At 41.1% G+C, this 24,792-nt stretch overlaps 1 protein-coding gene, 1 long non-coding RNA gene and 1 pseudogene across 4 annotated transcripts in view; 2 read left to right on the forward strand and 1 right to left on the reverse strand.

Annotated features, from left to right (window-relative positions):
* The window catches only part of LOC103680228 (X-linked inhibitor of apoptosis), a 53,844-nt gene extending 29,425 nt beyond the window's left edge, over nucleotides 1-24,419 (reverse strand). The window contains exon 1 of one of the 2 annotated variants that reach the window (XM_040628308.1): nucleotides 24,284-24,419. The gene's annotated coding sequence lies outside the window, so the exon portion shown is untranslated. The remainder of the gene's footprint in view (nucleotides 1-24,283) is intronic. The other variant, XM_040628300.1, reaches the window with a different exon arrangement.
* LOC121103915 lies at nucleotides 10,362-10,524 on the forward strand (annotated as a pseudogene).
* Nucleotides 24,380-24,792, forward strand: part of LOC103680227 — a 77,304-nt gene continuing 76,891 nt past the window's right edge. For both annotated transcript variants that reach the window (XR_005834504.1, XR_005834503.1), the window contains exon 1: nucleotides 24,380-24,500. This is a non-coding gene — a long non-coding RNA (uncharacterized LOC103680227). The remainder of the gene's footprint in view (nucleotides 24,501-24,792) is intronic.

A 24,792-nucleotide genomic window follows, 5' to 3' on the forward strand; every position in this document is an offset into this window, starting at 1 on the left:
CACCCTTGTTTTATAGGGATCTTAGGGATGTGGGCTGCTTGATTTTTCAGCCTGCCTTCTGTGTTCTGGGGGAGGGGCCTGCCGCGCCGATACTCAGGCAACCCTGTTTGGGTAGAGTCTCCGTGTCCCCTGCGAGGGGGGATGGGGATGGGCACACTGTGAGCCGGTATTTCCAGGCTTTTGTTCTCTGGCGGCTTTCCCTGGCGGTTTGCTGTGCCTCTTCTGAGAGTCAGAGCAGCAGCGGCCGAATCTCAGCCTCTGTCTCAGAATAGAGGGATCGCGGACCATTCTCCACTGATGTTTTGGCCACTTTAACTCTGTTTCTGTTGGTGCTGCTCAGCCCTGCAGCGTCCTGGGATGTGCACCCCACACCCGGCGTCCCAGCCCTCACTTCCAGGGCCGGCGCGTCTCTGTCCTTTGTGTTTCTAACACCGCCAGCCGCCAGTCGCCCCCACGTGCTCCGGGAGCTCCCGGTCTCAGTCTGGTTCCAGTGAGCGCACCTGAGCTCCGGTTTTCAGTCTGCACGCACTCCTGGCTCACAGTCTCAGTCTGGATCCAGTGAGCACACCGGGATTCCGGAGTTCCGTGAGATGCCTGGTGGCGCGCGCACCCGGCTCACGGTCTCAGTCTGTTCTCTCGCGGGTGCCGTCCGCGAGTCCGCCTGCTCCCCCGTGCAGGTGGCCACCGCTTCCCGGCGCCCGAACGCGGCGGCTCCCTCCCCCTTCCGTTTATCTTCCGATATCTGTGCACGGTTTCATGGCTCCCCGCTTTGTACCTCAATACTCAGCACTGGAGATGTTCATTTGTAGAGATCCAGATGCATCTTCCTGCCTCTCAGGCTGGTTCCGAGGTTGTTTAGGCTGGTCTGGTACCTATCCAACTCGACTCGGGGGACCGGCTGAAAAAGGGGTCCCCTACTCCTCCGCCATCTTAACTCACCTCTCTCCTTTAATTCTTATCTTCATTCCCTCTCTCATTGCAAAGCATTCCTTCTGTTGTGTGTCTCACATATATTTGTTAGTGTGCTTTTGAACTCTTCTAATGTATTCAAGTAGTGTGAATTGAATTGTATTGAATACAAAATACACAGATTAAAAGGTTTTTACACACAGGACAGATTCGTTCACTTTTTTATACAAAGATTTTAGATCTTCTTCAGTGGGATTATTCCAGGATCACTGACTACACTTTAGGAGAAAGTTATGATATTTATTATTGACAGGTAGAATTTATCATCCATATTATTTTCATTAGGCTATTTATTTCTCACATACCTGCTTAGAACAAATAAGAGTAAGGCTGCCAATTTTCATTCTTTGCTTGACTTCTTTGGTATTTATCATTGTACAATGTGCACGAGCACTCTTGTATGCATGTATATAGAAATTAAGACTATCATGAAATACATAAGTTCCCTACAGCTTATGGGTAATTCCCCCCAAAGCTATTTATTATTATTATTTTTTTTTTTTAGATTTTATTTATTTGACAGAGATAGCCAGCCAGCAAGAGAGGGAACACAAGCAGGGAGAGTGGGAGACGAAGAAGCAGGCTTGTAGCAGAAAAGCCTGATGTGGGGCTCGATCCCAGAACGCCGGGATCACACCCTGAGCCGAAGGCAGACGCTTAACGACTGTGCCACCCAGGCGCCCCTATTATTATTTTATTTTTATTAAGTAATCTCTATGCCCAATGTGGGGCTCAAACTCAGGACCCCAAGATCAAGAGTCACATGCTCTACTGACTGAGCCAGCCAGGCACCCCTATTAATTAATTTTATGGTAGGTCTACTATGGGCACCTTTATTTTTTTTAAAGATTTATTTATTTATTTGGGGGGAGGGGCGGGGCAGAGAGAGTCTTAAGGAGACACTGTACTGAGTGCAGAGCCCCATGCAGCCTCAATGCCAGGCTTAATCTCACACCCTGAGATTACGACCCCTTTAACCAACTGTGCCACGTAAGCACCCCTGTGCATGCCTTTAGAAACAGTTGTGCGCTATTCAAACAATGAAGGAATCAAATGACTACGTTCTGAAGGACATATTCTGTAAATGGTAAAAAAAAAAAATCCTGATTAATTGAAAAAAAAAAAACTCTAATGTTAACGCAATAGAAAAAAATCCCATGCTGCAGAGAGAAGTATTTTTCTGTGAGATTTAATATCAGAACACTTCAGAAATGTATTAAGCTTTTTAATAAATACCTGCCTTACTTGAAACAAAGATTAACAATGATTTTTTTAAAAAGTTGTTTGGTAGTCAATTATTACTGGCTTAGGCAATTTTAAAAAATGTACTCCATAATATGAGTCTCAGTTATCACAGCATCTTCGAAAATATAAGTAAGCATTTTCATGTGTGTACCAGTGATGAGAGTCTGCAAATTAATACAAATTTATTTAAGATGGCTAACTAGGAAACTGTCTCTGATCACTGAAAATTAACTACTATAAATACCTATAAAAATTTTTAAGTCAAAATAGTACCTGAATAATAAATCACCATTCTTAACAAATAAGTAGCTTTTTGTTTTTGTTTTTTTTTCTATCAAGCTCATAGATCTCTACAATCTGTCTATGCTTCACTCTTCTGGTCTCTGGAAGAAATTTATCCAATCACTACAGGCTCACTTAATGAACTACAAATTTTGTTTGAGAGAGAGAGCACCCAAGAGAGCACAAGCAGGGGGAACGGGAGAGGAAGAAGCAGGCTCCCTGGGGGCCCGATGTGGGGCAGGGCTTGAACCCAGGACCCCAGTATTACAACCCGAGCCCAAGGCAGCCGCTCAGCCAACTGAGCCACCCAGGCACCACCAAACTACAAATTCTTAACATTATTCCTGCAACCAGGGGCTTTTGTTAACCTCTCGACATGAAAAAGCATTTCTTAAGTAATTATATTGATATGGCACAGTACAAAAGGAACTAAATGATTGTTACGGGTTGAACTGTGCCCCCACAAAAGATATGTTTAAGTCTTAACCACTGGTTAGGAATATGAACTTATTTGGAAATAGGGTCTTTGCAATGTAATCAAGTTAAGATGAGGTCATTGGGATGGGCCCTCATCTAATATGACTGAAGTCTTTATAAGAAGAGAAGAAACACAGGCACAGAGGCATGTAGGGAAGATGGCCATGTGAATGTGGAGGCAGAGACTGGCGTGATAATGCATCGATAAGCTAAGGAACACCAAGGACCAGTGGCAATGCCAGAAGATACAAGAAAGGGAGGGAACAGAGTCTCCCCAGAGCCTTGAGAGAGAATGTGGCTCTGTCAACACCTTCACTTCCAATTTCTAGCTTCCGGAACTGTGAGAAAATAAATTTCTGTTTTTTTAAGCCATTCAGTTTGTGGTACCTTGTTATGGCAGCCCTAAAAAAAAAACTAATACAATGACGTTAAAAATATGACAGGAATTATGCAAGCAATATCTCCCTATTAGCTCTCACTGCAGCACTATTATGCTTAAATACATTATGTAATCAAATAAAGGCATCTGTTTAAAACTCAGAAAATGTATGTTTTTAGAATCTCATCTATGACATCTTTGTGGATTCTTCCACTCAAAACCCCAGAATGATTAGTCTTTGTGCCACTACTATATCCTTTATACAATTTGCTGATGATCCAAGTTGTACTAGAACAAGATTTAATAATTTCTGCATGCATGTTTGTATGTGTGTATATATGTAGTACATTGTTAGAATGAAGGTCCTTTTTGGCAAGGACTGTGTCTAACACACCTGTATTCCCAATGCCTAAGACAATGCACGACATGCAGCAGTGCTTAATAAATGTTGGGCAAAAGAACAAATACTGAACCACCTCTATGAGGTTACTGCTGTTATTATGCCACATCCCACCCACCATCTCCCCTGGACACTTGAGATCACTGTGAGCACTAAAAATTGTTAACATATGCCTAGGCAATGTGAAGAAAATAGGAAATACGTGCATACCATGCAAACAGTATAATTCTTCAGTGATAAAAACCTACTCTAAAATCACACTTCAGGGACACCTGGCTGGCTCAGTGGAAGCATTTGAATCTTGATTTCAGGGTCATGAGTTCAAACCCCACCTTGGGTACAGAGATTACTTAAAAACTTTTTAAAAATTACACTTAAAAAATATTATAGGATTCCGGGGCGCCTGGGTAGCGCAGTCGTTAAGCGTCTGCCTTCAGCTCAGGGCGTGATCCCGGCGTTCCGGGATCGAGTCCCACATCGGGCTCCTCCACTGGGAGCCTGCTTCTTCCTCTCCCACTCCCCTGCTGTGTTCCCTCTCTCGCTGGCTATCTCTCTGTCAAATAAATAAATAAAATCTTAAAAAAATTATAGGATTCATAAAATTTTTCATAGTAACAATCAAAAATTTATGTGTTCACCATAAAACACCATAATTTCAAAATTATCTTAAGATTCTCTCCTTTTCATTACATGCAGAAATATTACGAGTTTTTCTCATTAGTTGCCTCTTCCCCCTATAGAAGATCAGCACAGAGATCTTTTAAAATAAGGAACATTCTCACTGACCCAAAGGAGGTCAATCCCTCTTTTAATTACCTTAAAGTATTAGCCAGTTAGTTCCCTGTTTAGAAATAGCATTTTGATTTACAAACTTGTAGTATGTATTTAAATTTATAATATTAAGAAGCTAAACTTTTAAAAATGATATGCCCTGAACAAAAAGGGTATATCATTTTTAAAGTTTAGCCTNNNTTTATAAACTATATTTACATAAAAGATCAAATTGTAGTCAAATTGTTTGTTTATACTAGTAGGGTTCTTCAAACCATGAAGCATATTTTCTTTTCACTTCATTTTATTTTAATTTAAATAATCTCTACACCCAATGTGGGGCTCAAACTCACAACCCTGAGATCAAAAGTCACATGCTTTTCTGACTGAGCCGGCCAGGCATCCCTCTTTTAACCTAAAATGGTCAACAAAACATTTTTTAGGTTAACTACATTCAATCAAATCAAAAGTTCATTCCCTAAAATTAAGCACTAGGGCCATTAAATGGCATTAATGAGCACTTAGCTCATAAGCTCAGTCAATAACCTCAACTTATGAATACTGCTATATACAATATACCCTTGACCATGAAACCTACTTTTGTAAACACCTGCAAGGGCATACTGAGAATCAACAAAGAAAATATCAATTACATGTTCTATACTTGATATATAAAGTCAGAGTAATACTTAAATTTTGAGCACAGATCTCCAGTCTTTGCCTAATTATTTATAATAACTCCACAGGTACAGTTGCTCAGAATGGACACACAATATGGTATTCCCTCATCTTTTACAAATTATGCAACTGTGTTCCCCAAAACAATGTTTTGCATGAGGAATACACAGGTTTGAGGCTCAATAATTCACTAAAAAGCACAAAAATGCTCAAGATCACTATTACTATTATTTCCTCTTCCATTTCATTGGAAACTGTTCAGAACTTAAGCAATTTACAGTGCTTATTAATCAGTTGCCTTTGATTAAAAACAAACCATCTATGGTCCAAACTGTAGATCCATGATACTATTTATGCTTATTCAGAGCCCAGATCAAAATCTTTGCTAAAATCAGAACAGGCAGAAAAAAATCTCAAGACAGTTATTAACTCAATCTTTAATACAAACAAATGCTTTCCTTTTTATTTAAAAAAATTTTTTTAAAGATTTTATTTATTTATTGGGGGGAGAGAGAACATGAGCAGGGGGAGGGGCAGAGGGAGAGGGAGAAGCAGACACCCCACTGAGTGGGGAGCCCGAAGCTGCCGATACCAGGATCCCAGGATCATGACCTGAGCCAAAGGCAGACGCTTAACCGACTGAGCCACCCAGGCGCCCCTAATGTTTTCCTTTTTAAAAGAGGAATTAAAAAAGAATCTTACTACCCAGGTGGTGATCTTTAGTATATTTGTCCTTTCAGAACCTTTTCTGTGTGCATGTACACATACACATTATAAACATTTCTAGAGGGGATTTATTATACATGGTATTTTATAATTCACTTTTTTCTTTTTTTAAAAGATTTATTTGAGAGTGAGTGAGAGCATAAGAGTGGGGTGAGGGGCAGAGGGAGAAGCAGACTCCCCGATGAGCAGGAACCCCCCTCTCCCCCGCCATGCGGGGCTTAATCCGGGGACTCCAGGATAACCTGAGCCAAAGGCAGGCACTTAACCGACTGAGCCACCCAGAAGCCCTTGCTTTTTTTCCATTTAATAATATACCACAAGCATCTTCCCAAATCAATCTTTATCTAAATTAGAACATTATTTTAAATGGATGACTAGCACATAACTATACAAATGCATCATGACCTCATTAAGTCATATTTCTGAATACTAATTTTAGATGTATATTTTTAAAGAGAGACAATACACACATGATCGAACAATTCAAGAAGTCACCTCATTCATGCTACCCTGTACCTTAAACCCTCTGGTTTCCCTTGAAGGGTTTCAGAACAAGTCTTCCCAAAATATTCCACTTTGGCATGTGGATTACTTTAAGAAGTCAACCAAGGCCCAAAGACTTAGGAAAAACTTTTACCTTCCCCTCAACTGCCTAAAGGAATTTAGATAAAGGGCCTGGTCCAGGAAGAGTACATCAGAGATAACTACAAAGAATTTGGGCTAAGTGTGCTTAAGCTGGGGGAAGCTCTGCGGGGCCTGGAGATCAAATTCCTCTCTGTGTCCCACTCTCTCTGTATGGCCTGGCAAACATTTGTTTATCAAACATTTGCTCTTCCCACCTTCTTGTAAACTGTCTTCCTCCCCTTTGAAGTCTCAGACCCCTACCCCCCTTCTCCTTAGCTAAGGATGGTAAATAAACCTCAACCACCTGACTGCCTATGGCTCTCATATTCTTATGTGGTTTCTGTACATACTTAGTTAAATTTGTTTTTCTCCTGTTAATCTGTTTTATATCAATTTACCAGCCAAAGAACCTGGGATAGTAGAGGAAAAAACTTTTCTCCCCAACAGTTGGTGAGCCCCGCACGAGCAACTTTACTGACTGATCACTGCTTGTGCCAGGGCTAGGGCAGCTAAGAAATCCTGGCACCTCTGACAGGCGTGGCAGAAGGTAAGAATTCTTACCATGTCAGTCTTCTGGATCTCTGCCTGAAGGGTCCAGTGGAAATGAGAGTGGTGAGAGTTCTTTTTTTTCCTTTTCTAAATTTAGATTAGCAGGAAAAAATATCTGTGAAACTAGTTCCTTGGGTATAGCAACTCTGGTAAAGATCTGTTATGAGTACTCTTGATTTTTTTTTTGAGTACTCATGATTTTTATTGATTCTTTTCCTCCCAGAGACGGTCACTGTTTTTCTTTGTCTCTGTTGTGTTGTTTGTCATAAGAAGGAAGACCATAGGGTAGAGAACACAGGCATAGGCCCCATAAGTCTGCTGTTCAAGCTGGCCTCACTGATTGGTGAATTCAGGTTTCTCACCAGACTGGTGTTTGTTTAGACAAACTTTGCTGTGGGTTAATGAACACATGAGGTAAATAAAGGCTGTTGCTAAGAAACATCTCAGAAGCCAAAGCCACAAGACTGGAAGGCATGGGTCAAGTATTTAAGAGCTATTACAGCACTGGCCACCTAATCCAAAGACTTCTGTATTAGAATAAGTTGGTCACAGAACAGGTTAGATTTACATTAGGTCACTTGCTAAACTCAAAAAAATTTCCATGCAAGTTACTCTGCAAACCACCACATGATCCCCAAACCAGTGGCACATCCCTTTTAGGTATTAGTTTGGCTCTGAGAGATCCAAGGCTTAGCTAAAGCTGTTAACATACATATACAAAAAGCTGGATGAGGTTTTCCTTTTGTCTTGTTCTATGTCTTCAGAGTGTGGCTGTGTGACCAGTGAGGATATTCTCTCTTTTGTCTCTGCCAGCCAAAAGATGCACATACCAGTGTGCATGTTGGTGGCCAAACAGACTGGGGTTCTGAGACATGAAGTCCCCAGCAGCACTCTTCATCCAACTGTGCCAGCTCTCAGGGGAGTCTGTCATAACGGGTCCCAGTCCATAAGGGGCTTTTGTTATGTCAGCCTTCGTTGTTTTGTTAGTGCTGGAAAAATCCTATTCTAGTAGTGCCTGGTGGGTGTCAGATTAGTGGGTCTGGGACTGGAGGTGTTCTTGTGGGAAAACAGAGACACTATTTTCACACCATTCTTACAGCTTGTGACAACAAAGGGCTTTACTTTCTTAGACTATCTTTGGGAGTGAACTTTCAGGATCTTGTAAGGACTGCATCTTTTGCACTCTCTTGTGGGGTACCTCTTGCATCCTTGGTTAAGCCATAAAAAGGCTTCCTGATTTGAACTGCTATTGACATTAACAGATGCTACTTGTTGGGGCACCTGGGTGGTTGAATCAGTGAAGCATCTGGCTCTTGATTTCAGTTCAGGTCACGATCTCAGAGTCATGAGATCGAGCCCCATGTCAGGCTCTGTAATCAGGGGGAAGTCTGCTTGAGATTCTCTCTCCTCTCCCTCTGCCCCTCCCCACCCCATGCGGGCACGCTCTAAAATAAATAAATAAATCTTAAAAAAAATAGATGCTACTCGTCAATGGCCAGATGATGGATCTTCTGAAATGAATAAGTTCTATATTTGAAAATGTTTTTAGAGAGCTCTCATTCTAAACCATTGTCTTAATGGTACCTATGGGAAGACCAAATTAAAAAGTAGACACAAAGATACAGAAGAGCTAGCCTTAGAGACTCCCCTAACAAGATGAAAGAATAGAAATTAGAATGAAAATTAAAGTCCTCAGTATGAATTCCATTTCTTAAAATCTGGCCCATCTCTTCAGCAAATTCCTTTAGCTCCCAAAGCTCCTTCACCTTCCTCAGAAAATCCCTTAAAACACCCAGCTGCTTGCTTTAGCTTCCCTTTCCTTACAAGATTTACAGGGAGCACTCCAGCATGATCTCTAAGCCCAGGGTAGACAGGTTACTCATGGAAATACTGAAAGTCAGAAAATAAATTTAACAGAAGCACCCAGGATGGACAATAAGGCTCAGACATAAGGCTTATTTTGTTGGGTTCTGTAATCAGGCTCCTCCAGCTTCCAGCCTTCCTATGCAATGTCCCAAAAAATTCATGTCCCCTAGACAGCAGCAGATCTTTTAAATTATAAAGCCCTTTTACCTCTACTTTCAGGAGACTACCAAATTTCAAGAGGAATTAAAAAGATTAATGGCCATTTACAACCCCACTCAGAGTGATCCTGTTTGGCTGCTAAGTGGTATTCTTTCCACCCATGATTATGCTGCAGTTTTCAGACAAGCCAGACCACCCCCTGCAAACCAACCCCTGCCTGGAATTTCTCCTAGGCTCTCCTACAAATATTAACTGAAGGCGCTGTTTGGGGGCCAACAGGAAGGCTTTTCCCCTTAAGGTGAATTCAAGGTTGAACTGTACACTGAGAAAGGCGGCCTTTATTAAAATGCTTTATACAGATTTTACAAAGGCATACTGCATTAAACTCGGAAAATGCTTGCTGTCTATCTGGCTAAAAACTGACAAGATATCTAAAATATTTTTTCAGGGGTGCCTGGCTGGTTCAGTCGGCAGAACATGCAACTCTTGGGGCGCCTGGGTAGCACAGCGGTTAAGCGTCTGCCTCGGCTCAGGGCGTGATCCTGGCGTTGTGGGATCGAGCCCCACATCGGGCTCCTCTGCTGGGAGCCTGCTTCTTCCTCTCCCACTCCCCCTGTTTGTGTTCCCTCTTTCGCTGGCTGTCTCTGTCGAATAAATAAATAAAATCTTTAATAAAAAAAAAAAAAGAACATGCAACTCTTGATCTCAGGGTCATGAGTTCAAGCCCCACAATGGGCATAAAGCTTACGTAGCTCTGTGGTAGGAGACTGGCCAGACTGAAAGCTAATATTCAGAGCCTGACAGGAACTTTTTTGGCCTCGTCCCCTCAGTTAAAATAAAACTACGTACCCAGAGGGAAAGAAAAAGCTTCTAAAGCCCTTGTGAGAGGATTTATGGGTGGATCAACCTATGCAACCCATTTAAGTTGCAACCCGATTCTTTGAGGAACTGAGAGCACCTGTCCTTATCTTACAAATCGTTGCAAAACTAGAAATGCAACTCTAGAGGCAATTCAAAGTTCACCTATTCCTTTTTTCCACTCCCAAAACTTCTATTTATCTCACAAGACTTGTAAATATCGGCCTAAAGAAACCAAAATCTTTCTTGGAGGAACTTGCACTCTTTCCCTGTGCCTTTGAGATGTAAGTGTAAACTCTAACCTAGACTATCCCCAATTCCTAAGAGTGGTGTGAAAATAAAAAGGGGGGGCGAGACTTTTTAAAAATACCAACTGCTGGCTTTGTGCAGTGGCAGTATCGCAGCCAATGAGGTTTATCTGAGGCGTGATGACTGCTATTACAAACTGCTAGAAAGGCTTTTGTGCCCAAACTCTAGACTACAGCCTCCTTAAATATTACTTGTCAAGGACAAATACAAATCTTATAAGTCTTCATAAATATGAGCAAAAAAGCTTCTATTCAGGTAAGCTAAGCTTATTCTGTTTTTAAGACTGTATTTATTTTTTTTTAGCGAGAGCCTTAAGTGCTTGCAAGCACGAGCAGGGGGAGGAACAGAGGGGGAGAGGGAGGAGGGGAAAGAATGTCAAGAGGACTCTGCCCTGAGCACAGAGCCTGGTGTGGGGCTTGATCTCATGACACTGAGTTCATGACCTGAGTCGAAACAAAAAAGTCAATAGCCACCCAGGTGCCCCCCAACTGTTCTCTTATAAACGAGTGAATTTTGCATTATCATACCCACTTCACAGCAAAAATGCCCATGTGGGGCCTGAACTCACGACCCCAAAATCAAGAGTCGCATGTTCTATCCACTGAGCCACAGAGGCACCCCTCTCATGGTAAAAATTTTAAAACAAAAACTACAAGGTCTCTACTCGTCTATATGTTTATCTGTGTGTTGTAGATGGGTGGCATTTTCTATCTCTGGATGGTATTACTAAAGTTAATTTGTAAAAGGCTCTATTTAATTGGCTTAAAATTAAGTGCTTATTTTTTTAAAAGATTTTATTTATTTATTTGACAGTGTGAGAGAGCACAAATAAGGGGAACAGTAGAAGGAGAGGGAGAAACAGGCTTCCCACTGAGCAGGGAACCTGATGTGGGACTCGATCCCAGGACCCTCGGATCATGACCTGAGCCGAAGGCAGACACTTAAACATCTGAGCCACCCGGGAGCCCCTAAAATTAAGTGCTTATAAATTAAGTATCCCTAAAGTTCTCAGAAACATAACAGAAATTAACCCGAATGCTTCTCAGGTTCATGTGATCTGGAAAAATATTCAGTACTGAAGCCAGCTGAAGTTCATTAGTTTAAGATAGGAGTCTGCTTGAGACTCTCTCCTCCTCGCCCTCTGCCTCCCCCTCACCTGGGCTCGCTCTCTCTCAAGTAAATATTTAAAAAATAAAAAATACTGGGTATTATACGCAATGAATCATGGAACACTACATCAAAAACTAAGGATGTACTATACAGTGACTAACATAACATAATAAAAAAATTTAAAAATAAATAAAAAAATAAAATAGGCATGTCTTTAGAGTTATCAATACTGAATATAATGCAGACATTCAACTTGTATTCTGCCTAGGTTTACTAGTCAAATAAGTTTCTATTATAGCCCTTACGAAAATTGTCAGCAAGAAAAATAGCTTGGGATGATGGCTGTCTAATGTCTCATGAAGTTTTTGTGAGTAGTCTAAACATAACTGTTTAGAGCAAGTGATTTAGATAGATGTAAGATGTAAACGGGATAAGAGTTTTTTGTTGAATTTTTGAGCAATAACTGTATTTTACAGCATGTGTACTTAAAAATAGCTTCTAAAATCTTTTTGGTAACTGTATTTTTTTTTTTACATTTTCTTTATTTATTTGACAGAGAGAGAAAGCACAAGCAGGGAAAGCAGCAGGCAGAGGGAGAGGGAGAAGCAGGCTCCCACCGAGCAGGCAGCCCAATGAGGGGCTTGATCCTAGGACCCCAGGATCATGACCTGAGCTGAAGGCAGACGCTTAACTGACTGAGTCACCCAGGTGCCCCCTTTTTGGTAACTTTAAAGTTTAGAGTCTTCCTAAGTTAAATGATGGAAGCTCATTGAATATCTAATTTCCAAATAAGATGAAATACTGAAACATTACTGAACATAGGTTTTTATCTAGTTTTGGCTTCCTACTACAAATAGACTAAAGATAAATATGGGTCTATTAGTAAACATGTCTTATGCCACATTAAGAAACTGTAAAATGAAGAAGCATATGCTTCTAGGAATTATGAAATGTAGTCATAAATTTGCCAATCTAAAAGAATACAGGTGTAACAGTTCACAATTGCTTACTACTTAGTTTTGACTAGAAAAAAAAGCAGGTTGTGTTTTTAGCTAAGAAAGTGCATGAGGTATGGAGATGCATTTGTGTTACAGGAAGAGTAAATTTGTTCTGAAGTAAAACTGGTTATTTCAAAATGGGAAAGGTGAAAAGGAAGGACAAACAGAAAGTTGGGAACTGAGAGAGAAAGAGAAAATTCTACCTCATGTAATCAACCTGGCTAAAATTGAGTTGTTGGGGCACCTGGGTGGCTCAGTTGGTTAAGCATCTGCCTTTGGCTCAGGTCATGATCCTGGGGCCCTGGATCAAGCCCCGATTCAGGCTCCCCATTGAGCAGGGAGCCGGCTTCTCCCTCTCCCTCTGCCCTTCCCCCCCACTCCATGCTCACTCTCTCAGGCTCTCTGTCTCTCTCTCTCAAATAAATAAAATCTTAAAACTGAATTGTTATTACAAGGGTTTTTGTTAAATTAAATTTTATTTTTTTAAAAGATTTTACTTGAGTGAGTGACTGCGCTAGCAGTGGGGAGGGGCAGAGGCAGAGGCCAAGGGAGAAGCAGACTCCCTGCTGAGCAGGGAGCCAGACACAGGGCCTATCCCAGGGTCCTGGGATCGTGAAGCGAGTGGAGGGCAGACGCTCAACCAACCAAGCCACCCAGGCGTCCCAACCATTGCCATTTTAAAGTCTTTTGCCATTTACACTTTTTACTCTGATGCTTTTGCAAGTGTTCCTGCAAAAGTGTTTCATCTTCAGAGAAATTCATGGGAAGGACCCTTTTTGCTTTTTAAGTAGGCTCCATGCCTAGAGTGGAGCCCTATAGAAAGGACTCTTGACAGGTACTCCAGAATACGGGTTTTCGGTAACTTTAACATCATAAAACTGAACTGGGTAAGAATTTTCATAACAAATGTAAGAGCTGGATTCAAGCAGAACAAGTATTAATTACATAGTACTGTAAAGAACTGAAGAGGATGATTAGAATTCTTTATGACTTTTTGTTTATAGTATCACTAGTTCATTCATCTTTTATTTTTCAGATATAAAGATACCTTTAAAAAAAGATTTTATTTATTGGGGCACCTGGGTGGCTCAGATGGTTAAGCAACTGCCTTTGGCTCGGGTCATGATCCAGGGGTCCTGGGATCAAGCCCCATGTTGTCCAGCTCCCTGCTCAGCAGGGGGCCTGCTTCTCGCTCTCCCTGCTTGGGCTCAGTCTCTCTTCCTTTCAAATAAATAAATTTCAAATAAATGTATTTGAGAGAGTGCGTGGACTCAGACTGGGAGAGGGAGAGGCAAAGAATCTCAAGTGGACTCTGTGTTGAGCACGGAGCCCGACGTGGGGCTCAATCTCACAATCCCCAGACCATGACCTGAGCTGAAACCAAGAGTCGGATGCTTAACGGACTGAGCTACCCAGGCACCCCAGGAAACCTTTCTTCTTAAGCTAACTATGACCATAAGCAATTTGGTAAATTATACCTTTGTGAGCAAAACTGAAACAAATTTTTTTCTACCTGATCCATCCAGAATTTGGAAACTTAGTGAGTATTCTTATTTTCACAGCAATATAGTTATTTGCATAGGTTCTATAAGAATCTGTTCTCCTTGTAACAGGACACAACTGGAAACACTGGTTATAGTACCAAGGCTTTGACTGGAATGCTATGTTTGAGAGAGACATGCATAGACTCAGATACGAGTCTAAGATACGAGTCAGCTAAGGGTGACTTTATGGAGCCAATAAAGCCCCTTGGAAAAATCAGCCTGGTACCTTGCTTACAGGGTTCCTGGTAGCCTTCCCAGGTAAGTAAGGGAGGTCACCTTCTGGCAGGTATAGGAACCTTAGGATATCCTGGGAAACTTGAAAAGAGAAATTAACCCAAATCTGTAAGTATTACAGGTTAAGTCTGATGGCAAGTCTTTGGCTTGGCTTTCTAGCATCAAGAGGCTTTTTAAAAGTCCAATCAGATTCCTTATGAAAAGTTCCAACAAAGCAAATTAAAAGAGCCTATTATGATAAATCACTACTCTTGTTATACTTATGCAAATAAGCCAAGTTTATTGAAACTAGACTGAATTTGCAAATAAATTGGTCTTACTGTGATTATCTTTGATAAAAACGAAGGTGATTACAGAGAGAAAAATTATGTTTCAGTAACACACTATTATGAGTATCAAATTCTAGCTCTATCGGGGCACCTGGGTGGCTCTGTCAGGTTAAGCGTCTGACTCTTGATTTCAGCTCAGGTCTTGGTCTCACGGTTGTGAGCTCAAGTCCCACATTTGGCTCCACATGGAGCCTCTTAAGAAAAGTGGGGGTCGCCTGGGTGGCTCAGGTGGTTAAGCATCCAACTCTTGGTTTCAGCTCAGGTCATGATCTCATGGGTTGTGGGACTGAGCCCCACGTTGGGCTCCGGGCTTAGCAGGAGTCTGCTTAGAGATTCTCTTCCCTCTGCCCCTTCCCCCACGTATGCTCTTTCTCTAAATAAATCTTTTTTAAAAAAAGTCTCAAATTCTAGTGCTATTGTCTCTGACGTTCTACATATAAACCGGACAGGATTCTGAATTCAGAAGTTTCCTCCAATATTTGACAACTCTCCCAACTAACATTTCCAAATTTATCCCACCCTTCTAAGTTGGAATCACTGAGAACTAAAATTGCCCCTTTCCCAAAGCCATACGAGCTAAAGCTGGACAACTCGATATAAACTTCAGAGAAATCACGACAGCTCACATATACAATCTTCATGCCTACTGCTATGTGGACCACTCAGAAAGATGACCAGAGACATTCAAACTATAAACCAGCAAAAATCTTTCAGAATGCACTGCCTGCCCTCACTCCATCTGAAGATGCTTCAGGCCAGACATCTAGAAATCCTCTCACCTGGCTGCCTTCAGAACTCAGAAACTGGAACATTAATCTGTTCTAATTATTAACCTTTTTCTTACGTTTACATAGAAATTTCTCTTATTAAATACCAGATTGTTTGCACCACAACCCTAACTTTGGTAGCCCAAGTGCATCACCACCATCTCCTGAAATGAGACACAACTATTTCACTGAAATGACCTATTCAATGAGATGGAGCAACGCACCAACTCAACTTTTGGGCTGTGAAACTTCATGGGCAAGCTTCAAAGGCAGGACTAAAGGATTTCAGAACAAGCGTCCCCAAAGTGTGCCACTTTGGTATAAGGATTACTTTTTTAAAATTTATTTTTATTACTATTATTATTGACTATAACCTCTACACCCAACTGGAGACTCCAACTCACAACCCCGAGACCAAGTTGCATGCTCTTCTGAATGAGCCAGTCAGGCACTCCTTATTTAAGTAAACTCTACCCTCACCATGGGGCTTGAACTCATGACCCAGAGATCAAAAGTTGTGTGTTCTACCAATTGAGCCATCCAGGCGCCAGGGGCATGTGGATTACTTTAAGCAGAAGTGAGTCAAGCCCCAAAGATTCAGGAAAAGCTTTTACCTCCTCCTTTACTGCCTAAAGGAATTTAGATAGACGGCCTGGTCCAGGAAGAGAACTATCACCAGAGATAACTGCAAAGAATATGAACTAGGTGTGGTAAGCTGGGGGAAGCTCCATAGGACCTGGAGATCAAATTCCTCTGTGTTCCATTGTGTCTGTATGGCCTGGCAAACAACTATCAAACATTTGCTCTTCCCATTTTCCTGTAAACTGTCTTCCTCCTCCCCTTAGAAGTCTCAGACCCCTACCCCCTTTTCTCCTTAGCTTAGGATGGCATATAAACCTCAACTGCCTGACTGCCTGTGGGTCTCATGTTCTTGTGGGGCTCCCATATGTATGTAATCAAATTTTTTTCCTATTAATCTGTCTTATATCGGTTTACCAGCCAAAGAACCTAGAAAACTATAAAAAATAATCCCCCCCAACACATTCCTAGCAGCAATCCCTCTTACCAGTTTGTGTTTCCTCCAGAGATGGTCTATGAATATACTGAACCACTCAGGTGCCCCAGAAATAAACATTTTAAAAGATATCACCATTTTTGTCCTGTTTGTGCCAACAATAAAAATCTAGCAGTGGGAAAGGTATGGGATAGCAGGCACTCTTGCTGGTGGAACTAAAAATTGGTATACCTTTTGTGGTGGTGGGGATGGGTGAAACATGTAAAGGGGATTAAGAGTACACTTATCTTGGGGCACCTGGGTGGCTCAGTTGGTTAAGCATCTGCCTTCAGCTCAGGTCATGATCCCAGGGTCCTGGGATCAAGCTCCATGTCGGGCTCCCTGTTCAGAGGGGAGTATGCTTCTCCCTTTCCCTCTGTACCCCCCCTTTCATGCTCTCAAATAAATAAAATCTTCTAAAACAAAAGTATACTTATCTTTATGAGCACCAAATAATATACGGAATTGTTCAATCACTATTGTACATTTGAAACAAATATAACACTGTATGTTAACTACTCTAGAATTAAAAAATTTTAAAAATTAGTACACTTTTCCTAGAGGGTAATGTAGCAATATGTTCTAAAATCTAAATATATGATTACCTTTTGACCCACCTATTCTAGTTGTCAGCATCAACTTTAAGGAAATGATCAGGGATTTAAAAAAATGTATATATAAGGATATTCAATACAGTGCTACTGATAAAAAAATTCAACGTACAACAAAGGAGGACAACACTTTGGTAATGTGGGTGCTAGGCATTCATTAAAAACTCAGGTTGTAGAAGAATACTAAAGGGCATAGACGTATGTTCATGCCGTTGTGTTAAGTGAAAAAGGCTGATTATAAAATACTGTGCAATATAATCCTAATTATAAAAAAAAATACAGATATATAAAGACAGGCTAAATAATACACCAAAATTCTACTATGGTTATCTCTGGGCAGTGGGATTACTGATTTTTATTTTCTTCTTTGTGCTTAATTTTCAAAATTTTATCCAGTAAACAGGTTAGATTCTAATCAAAAGGAAAAAAGCGGTTGGGCTCTTGATTAGTCAAGTCCCTTATATAATCCTGCCCAGCAGACTGGGGGTGTTACTTGGCTATATGCCAAGTGACAATGCTTCCTTCATCTCTGAACACATTAGCCCAGTAAACTATCAATAGCAAGGCCTGGTGTTGCAAGGTTTTGGCTTTTCTTTCACAAAAGATCATTCTCCTAACAAGGAGAGCGAAGGATATATTCTTGGTCCTTATCTTTTTGCCTATGGTGAGAATTTTTGCCAGCTTGCTACTTTGTATTATTACTGTTAGATTACCAACTCCGAGCCACCCCAATGAGAAAGAAGAAATTGTACACTGATGTCAACACTGTCAATCATCAGGTTAAAAAATAAGAGAGAGATACAGGTCAACTCCCAGAAGTAAAAGCAGTAATCAGGTCATGTCCAGAGTGGTTGGCCATGCACAAATGTCTTTTGGTGCTCTGCTCGGTGGCAGTAAATCACCAGCAGAGAGGGCTGAGAAACACAGATAATACCTGATTGCTGTTTATTGTTAACTTGAGTTGAAAATGAAAGGACTTCATTGAAAATGTTTGAGTGATGTCTATAGTTGGAGTTCTGAACTATTCATTCACTGCCTTATAAAAATAATTTGGGGCCTGGTAAGAAGAGTTGCCTGTAATCTTTCCTCAAAAATTCCCCTAATTTTTACAAAAGGGAAGTTCTGAATCAAGTACACTGTAAAGTAAAATCATTGTATTTTGCAGACACTCACATGCAAAACTTGTTCACCAGAACTGACTGTATTTGTGCTGACAGGATAATAGAAATCACTCTTTCACTTTGAAGCGTAAGAAAGTGAAATGATTTGACTGAAGCCGTAGAGCTGATTCGCGGCATAGAACTGGAACTTACTCTATTTGATACTTATCCAGATAACTTATCCTGACAGAGTGATTAGGAGGCAGGACTTCAAAAATCAGATGGTTCCCCAAGTGCCATGCCAAGGTCCTTTAACAGGTAATACCTACCCTAGATACTTCTCAGAATTAAGTACTCTTCCATGGTCACGTTGAGATCTCAAGCAAGTACTGAAACAAGTTCTTGATAAAAGCCAACATCGTTTCTTTTTTCCCAGTAAAAATATTTAGTTCTACCTGAAAGCCACTCTGCTGCCTATACACAAACATTTAGGTTTGTCTTCTGTCTGGGCTTGAATTAAATGACACCAAGTAAAGGAAACTGCCACAACAAGTGACTACAAGCCAGATTAAAAGTACCACATAGTTAATGAGTGTCCACGTGCTCTAAACTATCTACAAACTCATCTTCATTTCCCTCCATGCAATCATTTTAGCTACACGTAAATATTCTCTCTAACCTACTACAACATGCTGAATTGAAACTAAAAAAATGTCATCCTATTTACCAGAAGGTCAAAAACTCAACATTAGCTTGGGTGATTCCATGGCCCATCCTCTTTTTCCCCCATGTTACCTCTGATAATAATTAAAATAATGTATGTGAATTACAATTAGAAGGTTTTCATATGTGGTATCTAATTTAACTTAAGCAACATATCACAGCCCCCATTTGAAATATGGGGAAACTGCGGTTTTCTGATTCTTACTCATCAAAGATCATACAGTAAATGACAGTCAAAAGTCAAATCCGGTGATTATGACCAATATGGGTCTAAGGAAATTACTCTAAGAATTACTGGCAGAAAGGTTAGTCTGGTGAGGTAGCAGAAAATGTCAGCTCCTTGCCCTTTTCAAGGCTTGAAAAATTAGCGGGAGCCATTGAAAGGTAACGCACATAGCAATATGTGATTATATATATGAGAGGCCTGTGTTGTGCGGCCAACAAAATTATCATGAAGGTAAGTATAAAAGTTCAAACCACATGTAAATATTTATAGATTCCAGGGAATGCACAGTGGCACCAGCTTTCCCCAGCCTTAGGAAATCAGCCTTAACTCACACAGTCCAACCTCTGTCTGATCATCTGAATTTTCAAGCTATTCCCAGCCTGTACAGGTAAACCTCAGTTCTCACCATGACCCATATCCTTGAAAATACATTATAAAAGCAGATCATGGGGGCACCTGGGTGGCTCAGGTCATGATCTCAGGGTCCTGGGATCGAGGGAGTCTGCTTCTCCCCCTTTCCTCTGCCTCTGCCCTTCCTCACCACTTGTGCTCTCAGTCTCTTTCTGTCTCAAATAAATTAATAGAATCTTTTAAAAAAAGCAGATCATAAGTGAATCACACATATCCTTAACCAAGATTGGGTACCAATCATACCAAAACCAAATTCCAAAATGCACCAAACAGCAGAGCTACAACACCACCATAATTAAAAATAATAAAGGTCCAGGCCAAGTCCTACAAAATTACAAAAAATATGCTTTTATCACACAAGGACAATCTATTAAGTATAATCAGAGCACATAAAACATATAACTCATAAGTTTGACCTCAAATTCTTATGGTAGATACAGTAATCAACAATTGCTTTGGTTAATTTCTCAGAGCATAGAAAGTCCTCTATTTAGAATTATCTGGAAGGCCTTGAAGTTTTAGTTTTTCCTTTTTCATCTAATACGTTCCTTTAAAACAAGCAAAGGCATTTAGTCAACAATATTTTTAAAAGATTATTTATTTGAGAAAGAGAGATGGAGAGGGGGAAGGGAGAGGGAGAGAGACACTTAGGCAGACTCCACACGAGTGTGAAGTCCACTGTGGGGCTCGATCCCACAACCCTGAGATCATGACCTGAGCCAAAAACCAAGAGTTTGATGCTCAACCAACTGCGCCACCAGGTGCCCCCTCAGTCAACAATTTTTTACCAGGCACTTACTACATGCCAGTCACTGTTAATACAGTAATGTTAGAACTTGGCTCAAAGCAGAAGGTGCTCAAGGTGTGCTGGCTGGGTTGTCTCAAGCTGAAAACCGTATTCCTAAGTGCCATCTCAGGGTTTCTCACTTTAGCTCCTCAACTACCAAGTCAGTCAATTTTGATCAAAGCAAAAGCACCAAAAAAATGTGTCTAAGAGATCTTTTGAAATATAGCATGCTATAGAAGAAAAGCATGATTACCAGAATCAAAGAAATCTGGATTCAAATCCTACTCCTGGAACTTAATAGCCATTTGGACCTTAAGCAAGTTACTGAACCCTTCTGAGCTTCCACAAATTTTCTCTTCTGTGCTATAATCCCAGAATGTCAAACCCAGAAGCCCAGTTTCTCCCTCTTCAACTTATTCTATACCCACCCTACAAGATAAAACAGGCCAGCTTTTAACACAGTAATGACACATATATCATTCTCATCTCCAACAAATTCAAATTCAAGTACTTAGCACATGAAATTTTAAAATATTCAAATCATAAAGGCAGAAAAAAGTAAATGAAAGTATAATCACAAATTATTAAGGTTTATTATCTCCACCTTATTCTTAATTTCTTACCATTTTACTGGAATAAATAAAACAGATTCCAAACAGATTTTGGATTGTTATGTGGGACTTTTTTTTCCTTGATAAAATCTGAGATAATCGGTTAAAAAAAAACTATTATAATGGATTTTGAATCTTTGGAATCAACTAGCCCAAACCTGTTACTTTATAAAATGAAGGAACCAGAGCACAGAATAATATGCAGGATATGGGGCACCTGGGCGGTGCAGTTAGTTAAGCATCCAACTCTTGGTTTCCAATCAGGTTGTGATCTCAGGGTTGTGAGATCGGGCCCACATCAGGCTCTGCGCTCAGGGCGGAGTCTCCTTAAGACGCTCTCTCCCATGGTGCCTGGGTGGCTTAGTTGGTTAAGCGTCTGACTTCAGATGGGTCATGATCTAAGGGGTCCTGGGACTGAGCCCCCGCATTTGGTCATCGCTCAGAAGGAAGTCTGCTTGTCTCTCTCTCTCTCCTTCTGCCCCTCCCCCTGCTCGTGCTTTCTCTGCTTCTCTCAATAAATCGATCTTAAAAGAAGAATATGCAGGATAAATAAAAACTACATTTTAAAAGGTTTTTCGTGACATAGGAAATCTTCAATACAGAATGTTGAATGAGAAAAAAGGATTACTGCAATCTACATACAATATGAGCCTCAAACATAAAAGTAAATATAAAAGAATGGGATTATACTTATTCTCTTTATACTATTCTAAATTTCATAAATTTTCCATAATAAACATTTATTTTATAATTTAAAATATTCAAAATATTCTATGTTTTGAATTAAATGGGATATTTAATTCATAAAAAGTTATCAGGAAAATAGAAATATGTAGGCACTAAGGGATTTAGTGACTTGCTCACAATCTCACAGCTAAATGGAAACAAAGCCAAGACAGGAACCTAGGCATCAAATCCAGGGCTCGTCTCACTGTATCACATGACCTCTAAGACACGAAAATAGTAACTGTTCACCAGGAATTCCACTGGAAGAACTGGTAAAGAGCTGGAAGCCTGGGACTTTTAAGTTCTGTGAGAAATAAATACCTTTTTTCCCTAAAGTCAAAAAAAAAAGAGTTATTTGTTCAATATCAATTTCTTTTATCACTACTGTTTTTGTCTCCTCAAATCTATTCACGATGACCTTAAACAGTGCTACAGATTACATTTTATAATACTATTACCAGATTAGAACACAGAGATAAAGTTGAGAACTGAAAGCTCATGATAATCTCCCAGCCTCAAAAGAACAAGGACATCTACTTGCCACGTTTGTCTTTTGGACCCTACACCACATAGTACAATCCCTGACATATAGTAGGTGCTCAATAAATGTTTATTTTTTAAAGCATAACTTTTTTCCCCTCACATTAGCACTAACTACCAGACTTCTAAATATTAGAACAAAAACAGTAAAATATCACTTTCATATTTGGGGTCTTGTAAGCATTTACAATATAAACAAAGAATTTATTAAATTAATGCTTACAACCAAATATAAGGGGAACATTTATGTTAGTAAAATATTTCAAGCACTATACAAATTAACAGGCACGTTAATTACAATAATTCTTATCTATTGAAATGGGCCTAACCTTTAGCCAGCATTACTTTTTCTGCCTAGTTGGGAGTCACTGAATGCACTACAAAGCAATAAAGTTACAAAGGAAGCACAAGGGGTACTGGACTAGGACCCAGACTTTAGTCCAAGCTCTGCTAATAATTAGATATATAATCTTGGGCAATTCACTTTTTCCTCTTTTGAGTCCTAGTTAACCTATTCATAAAAAGAAAAGAGTTGAAGTCCCAATCACCAGAGACCCCTCCAATCTTAATTCTTTTAAATGATTCTTATCCACAAAGATTCTACATTCAGATTTTTTCATTGCATCAAATTGGGTATCTTGAATGTTATAGTTTGCTTATTATTCAATAATGAAAAGTTTAGCACATTTTCGAAAAATATATAAAGATTAGTAGTAACACATATTCTTTTTACCATCTTATTTTGGGGCAATAGGAGAAACAAGAGAAGAAATGTGAGCATCGGATACTCAGACCTGCTTTGTCAGATGGGGTGACAGGAACCTTACTGGATTTTACAGTACAGACCACTGATACATAAATGCGTATGTCTTTACATACCACTGATATTTATGTTGATATACATATAGGTGTGGGAAAAATTGTTTCTAATTCTAAAATCAATACTTGTTTATGGTAAGAAATTCAAACAGTACATTAGGCCACATGTGAAGTGCAACTTGCCACTATTCACATTTTTCTTGTGTATCCTTCAAGAAATTATCTGAGCATATTCAAATATGCGTATGTGCGTGTGTGTATAAAATCTTTTTAACCTAAACGGTTGCCACTTCTTGAATGATGGGGGAAATATCTCAAGCATTGGCTTCATAAACACATTAAATACATCGAATTGTACAATTGTATGGTACGAAATGGTATACACTTCAGAAGTGTGCGGTGGGTTGAATGTTTAATTTTCTTGCTTGGAGGCTATGTGCAGCAGTTGCTCAGCAAGAGCGGTGAGCTAGGAGCCAGACAAGCTGGGTTCTCATCTAAGTAGTTGAGTAGCCTTAGGCAAGCCATGAAATCTTCCTGTGCCTTAGTTTCCGCTTTTGTAAAATAAGAGGATTGGACTAAGATCCCTTCCAACTCTAAAATGTTATAGTTCTAAGATGGCCGTCTGCAACACTGTTCTCTTAAACTGGTTGTAAGAAATCCGAAGTAAAAAAAGAGAATAAACACTATAGCAAACTCCAGTTTTACGAGAGAGTACATTTCTATGCTTCATTGACTATCAAGGTATAGTGTGACAGATCTAGTGACATAATTGTATTTGAAAGCAAACTAGTGGATTATTAAAATCGGACAGGTTTTTTTACAAAGCTCTGATTGACTTTTTTTTTTTTTGAGGTGGAGGGGCTGTTGGTTAGTTTCAGCAATATCCACCCCCCTCCTCCCGAAAACAATTAAGTGTATTAGGGAGTTAAAATAACGAAACTGAAAGTTAGACTGAATTTTGTTTTACTCACAGAATATGCTGGGGAGGTGACTAGGGCAGCAAGAATTGGAAAGAATTACTAGCTAATTTCCTCTTCCGGAAGCTCTTTGGCTCCTATTCTTTCTGCTTCACAAGCCCTCGCCAAGCACACTCCACCCAGCTCCATACCTGCCACGCGCATCAGATTGAGGGGTGGGGAGGGGGCGGTCCCTTTGATCGTTAAAAAAAAAAAGTTCTTTGACTCGATTTACCTTAGGGGTCACGGGGTTTAAGAAGGCTCCCGGCCGGCCCGAAGCCACCCACCCACCCACGCCTTCCTTCGGCGCTCCCGGGAACCTGGGCAAGGAGCTGCGGCTGGGCCACCCGCGCCGCACAGGGGCTGCCTTCCCGCCCTCCCCCGCAGCGCGGGGCCCGCGGGGAGGGGGGGTGAGGAGGAGGAAGCCCGTACAGGCAGTACCCACCGCGCCAGGAGAGCCAGCCCGGATCGCCCGCGGCGCCCTGCGCGGTCCGGAGGGGAGGGTCCTGGAGGAGGGGCGGCCCGAGCCCCAATCTGGAAACGCCAACTCCGCTCTGCGGCCGGGCCCCAGCCTAGAAGGAAACGGAAGTCCCTTCGTCTCCCGCAGGCGCACCCACCAGCCCGCCCATCGCCCGGAGGAGGCCCGAGTCGGGGAACCCGAGGTGCGTCCACGACACGGCCTCAAACTGACACCGGCCACGGTCGGTCAGTCTCAAGGCCCCGGCCGCGCCACGGGGCTCCCCCCGCAGGCTCCTTCTTACCGCCCCCACCCGGGGGCCAGCCTCCCGCCCTGCAAGGCCCCTCCTTCTTCCCCCTCCGCCATTTTCGAACTTACCCTTCGGGCCTTGGCGTCCTTGATTAGTGCTGAGCCCTCCCGGGTCGCCGCCAAGGTCCCGCCACTTCCCTGGGCCAGAAGGGGGCAGCCAGGACAATCCAAGCCCTCATCCCCCCCCC

Source organism: Ursus maritimus (genome assembly GCF_017311325.1).
Source record: "Ursus maritimus isolate PB19 chromosome X unlocalized genomic scaffold, ASM1731132v1 scaffold_X1, whole genome shotgun sequence".
Lineage (NCBI taxonomy): Eukaryota > Metazoa > Chordata > Mammalia > Carnivora > Ursidae > Ursus > Ursus maritimus.